General features: G+C 59.6%; 1 pseudogene; it reads right to left on the bottom strand.

Moving 5' to 3' along the window:
* The window catches only part of LOC145274032 (small subunit ribosomal RNA), a 2,372-nt pseudogene extending 2,138 nt beyond the window's left edge, over positions 1-234 (bottom strand).
* Positions 235-5,000: the final 4,766 nt, after the last annotated feature.

Raw genomic sequence — 5,000 nt, forward strand, 5'->3', positions numbered from 1 at the left:
CGCGCGAGGCGTGGCGACGACGGCGCGCCGACCGATCGCGGCCTGTGTCACATGTATTAGCTCTAGAATTGCCACAGTTATCCATCGCCTCCGAGGAGGAATACGGTCCCGAGGATTAGGTCCGGTTCCTGAGCCATTCGCGGTTTCGCCCGTTCTAATGCGTGGCGTGAACTTACACTTGCATGGCTTAAGCTTTGAGACAAGCATATGACTACTGGCAGGATCAACCAGGTATCGTTGGAATTTGGGACTTTGTTTCGACAGAACGACAGACCGACCGACCGACCGACCGACATAAGACAGACAACTACAACGACGGGCACGTGTTTATTTGTTTTTCGAGGAGGTTCGCCGTCAGTAGAAGCGCGCTGCCCGCGCTGATGGCCTCTTTTTTGTTTCTCCCCTGACTTGGACCGAGACCGAGACTCAAAGAACGAAAGCGACCAACGTCGACAACAACAACGACAACGGCACCCTTGACAGCGATACATACGACAAACGACAAGCAGCACGACGGCAGTGCACACGGACATCGAGGGTCAAGGTGCAGACTGAACTCGCCGAGGTCGTCGTCATCGTGGTCGCCATCGATTCCGTCTCGTCGTCGTCGTCGTCAACGTCCACGTCACAGCCGGCCGAGAAGAGAGAACAGACGACAGCGTCGACAACAACAACATCGACAACGGCACCCTTGACAGCGATACATACGACAAACGACAAACAGCACGACGGCAGTGCACACGGACATCGGAGGTCAAGGTGCAGACTGGAATCGTCGAGGTCGTCGTCATCGTGGTCGCCATCGATGCCGTCTCGTCGTCGTCGTCGTCGTCTTCGTCGTCGTCGTCGTCATCAACGTACCAACCGACCGAGACGAGAGAGCAAGCAACAACGTCGACAACAACAACGACAACGGCACCCTTGACAGCGATACATACGACAAACGACAAACAGCACGACGGCAGTGCACACGGACATCGGAGGTCAAGGTGCAGACTGAACTCGTCGAGGTCGTCGTCATCGTGGTCGCCATCGATGCCGTCTCGTCGTCGTCGTCGTCTCCGTCGTCGTCGTCGTCGTCGCCAACGTCAACGTCAACATCACAGCCGTCATCGGGGAGGAGCTGGACCAGGGCAGCGGCGGCGTAAATTTTCCCGTCACCTTCGTCGTCGCCTTCGTCGACCGACCGACCGACCGGCGTCGTGTTCGTGCTCGGAAAACCGAGGAGAGACAACGTGCACATGGCGCGTTCTCGCAAGCGGCTCCTCGGTCCGATTTTTTTGGGCGGCTTTTTCGAGCTTTTTTTTTTTCTCACCCTTTCGTCCGTGCGACGGCGAACGTTAGGGGAAAAAAAAAAAAAAAAAAAACGACAACAACGCGGCGGACCGGGCGAACAACATCGTCGACACACACGACATTGACGACCGGTCCCCCTTTTCACAATCGCATCGAGATAAAAACGAACGAGTCCGATTCGAGCACCGAGTCGCGAGCGGGAGGACTGTCGGTGCAAGTATCGATCACTGACGTGAGCGCTTCGCCGGACAGAGGATGGCTCATCCGGCAGCCGTGCAAATCGACGGTATGGGAAGAACGAACAAGAAGAGCAACGACTTGATCGGCGGCTTGGGAACTGCGGACGGTGAAAACGGGTTAATCGACTGCGACCACGACTGCTCGATCGATCTTCTTTGGCGCTAACAAAGGTGGAGGTGGCGCAAGAAGGGACTAGCGCTATCACCGTCCACGTATCAGAAGATGCGGCGGCAGACGTCGACGCTTATGCGTTGTCGGACGAGAAGTCGCTGCAGCACGTGTACCGCGAGCGGGACGTCCAAGGTTTTGCCAGACGGAAAGAAATCGGGTGTCAGCGAACGTTCACACGGCTGTGAGATCGGACGCTGACAGGAGTAGGAGGCGGCAGGCAGGCGGCGGTTACGGCGGCGGCGCCTGCTGCTGCTCATCCTCCTGTTTGCTGCGGCGACTTCCAGGACGGGAGAGCATCGAACAACGTACGTATGGTTACAAGGGGATCAGGATCTACATAGTGCATCCCCCGCGGCTATTTTTGTTTGTTTGTTCGCTCGTTCGTTAATTCGTTCGTTCGTTCGTTCGTTCGTTACAATGTACGTTTTTCCGTTCGACGGCGGCAGAGAGCGGCGGCGTTTCTCCCTAATCCGGAGGATTTATCGGTCGCACAGCGATGGGTCGTTCGGCCGATCATCGAAAGATTCGCAGGTAGTGGTTGAATGGCAGAACGGCAGCAACAACAGCGGCGGCTGAGAGCGGCGAACGCTGAGGCGGAAGCAGAAGCTGCAGCAAACGTATCGGCTAAACATGGTGGACATAGATATGGCTGACGACGCCGGGTACCACGACGACTATGGAACCAGGAAAAGGAGCCGTTAGTTGTTCCAACATATCGTTCGACACGTCGAGCAGCCCTAGGTCCACGGAGAAGCACACACACGTACCACGTATTATAACCTAACGACGATGAGCGGGCGCACGGTTGGCAGGAACGAAGGCGGCGGATCAAAACAAGTTGGAGCGCGGGGCGACAGCGATAACGGTGACAGCCCTAGGCGGCGGAGATGCCACTTTCTGACGCCTTTGCGACAAGCCCGTAGAGACGTTCCGGACCACCACGAGGCAAAGAGTCGCTGCTCCGACGAACCGACACACCAAAGTGTGCTTCCTACCGAACATGTTTTATAAAACTTTCAAACTGGAAAACCCCAGAAATGGTGTTGGTATTTGTCCAGACCCACCTCCGACACCTGAAAATGGTGGTCAAAAAAAACGTCGATTATACGAAGCGACATTTCTGGTCGGCGATTTTCCAGTTTTACGCCTACTGCCACATGGGGATGTCGGTAGGCGTCGCAAAGTGCCTTCTCGTAGGCTAGGCACACCAGGACTTTGTCATTTTTTTCCCCCTCGACATTCCTGGTCCGGTCTATTCCGATTTTACACCTACCGCCATGTGGGGGTGGCAGTAGGCGTCGAAAAGTGCCTTCTCGACCGCTAGCGACACCACTACTTTATCGAGCTCTGGAGGCCCGCACACCGACCCGGGGGCCGCGGAGTCGACCCCGGGGGCCTCCGCCTCTCGCCGCCGCTCACTTGGACGCCTTCCGCAACCTGTGGTCCCGCTCGGGGCCGCCGGGAGCCTCGCCGACCTGACCGGTGTCGGTAGGCGTCTGGAAGCGCCCGGCCGACCTGGACGAGGTCCCCCTGGCCCCCGGGGGACACCCCTTAGTTGGATGGGGGTGCTGTCCCGGGCACACATGCAACCCGCGGCCGCCTACCGACAGCCCCCGTCGCTCGATCGCTACTCCTTTTCCAACATATGTCGGAGAAGCCGGGCGGTTGTGAAACCCCAGAAATGGTGTTGGTATTCGTCCCAGACCCACCTCCGACACCTGAAAATGGTGGTCAAAAAAAACGTCGATTATACGAAGCGACATTTCTGGTCGGCGATTTTCCAGTTTTGCGCCTACCGCCATGTGGGGGTGGCAGTAGGCGTCGAAAAGTGCCTTCTCGACCGCTAGCGACACCACTACTTTATCGAGCTCTGGAGGCCCGCACACCGACCCGGGGGCCGCGGAGTCGACCCCGGGGGCCTCCGCCTCTCGCCGCCGCTCACTTGGACGCCTTCCGCAACCTGTGGTCCCGCTCGGGGCCGCCGGGAGCCTCGCCGACCTGACCGGTGTCGGTAGGCGTCTGGAAGCGCCCGGCCGACCTGGACGAGGTCCCCCTGGCCCCCGGGGGACACCCCTTAGTTGGATGGGGGTGCTGTCCCGGGCACACATGCAACCCGCGGCCGCCTACCGACAGCCCCCGTCGCTCGATCGCTACTCCTTTCCAACATATGTCGGAGAAGCCGGGCGGTTGTGAAACCCCAGAAATGGTGTTGGTATTCGTCCAGACCCACCTCCGACACCTGAAAATGGTGGTCAAAAAAAACGTCGATTATACGAAGCGACATTTCTGGTCGGCGATTTTCCAGTTTTGCGCCTACCGCCATGTGGGGGTGGCAGTAGGCGTCGAAAAGTGCCTTCTCGACCGCTAGCGACACCACTACTTTATCGAGCTCTGGAGGCCCGCACACCGACCCGGGGGCCGCGGAGTCGACCCCGGGGGCCTCCGCCTCTCGCCGCCGCTCACTTGGACGCCTTCCGCAACCTGTGGTCCCGCTCGGGGCCGCCGGGAGCCTCGCCGACCTGACCGGTGTCGGTAGGCGTCTGGAAGCGCCCGGCCGACCTGGACGAGGTCCCCCTGGCCCCCGGGGGACACCCCTTAGTTGGATGGGGGTGCTGTCCCGGGCACACATGCAACCCGCGGCCGCCTACCGACAGCCCCCGTCGCTCGATCGCTACTCCTTTCCAACATATGTCGGAGAAGCCGGGCGGTTGTGAAACCCCAGAAATGGTGTTGGTATTCGTCCAGACCCACCTCCGACACCTGAAAATGGTGGTCAAAAAAAACGTCGATTATACGAAGCGACATTTCTGGTCGGCGATTTTCCAGTTTTGCGCCTACCGCCATGTGGGGGTGGCAGTAGGCGTCGAAAAGTGCCTTCTCGACCGCTAGCGACACCACTACTTTATCGAGCTCTGGAGGCCCGCACACCGACCCGGGGGCCGCGGAGTCGACCCCGGGGGCCTCCGCCTCTCGCCGCCGCTCACTTGGACGCCTTCCGCAACCTGTGGTCCCGCTCGGGGCCGCCGGGAGCCTCGCCGACCTGACCGGTGTCGGTAGGCGTCTGGAAGCGCCCGGCCGACCTGGACGAGGTCCCCCTGGCCCCCGGGGGACACCCCTTAGTTGGATGGGGGTGCTGTCCCGGGCACACATGCAACCCGCGGCCGCCTACCGACAGCCCCCGTCGCTCGATCGCTACTCCTTTCCAACATATGTCGGAGAAGCCGGGCGGTTGTGAAACCCCAGAAATGGTGTTGGTATTCGTCCAGACCCACCTCCGACACCTGAAAATGGTG

The sequence above is a fragment of the Euprymna scolopes genome, unplaced genomic scaffold (genome assembly GCF_053919585.1).
Source record: "Euprymna scolopes isolate OS-2025 unplaced genomic scaffold, ASM5391958v1 sca246, whole genome shotgun sequence".
NCBI classification, from domain to species: Eukaryota; Metazoa; Mollusca; class Cephalopoda; order Sepiida; family Sepiolidae; genus Euprymna; species Euprymna scolopes.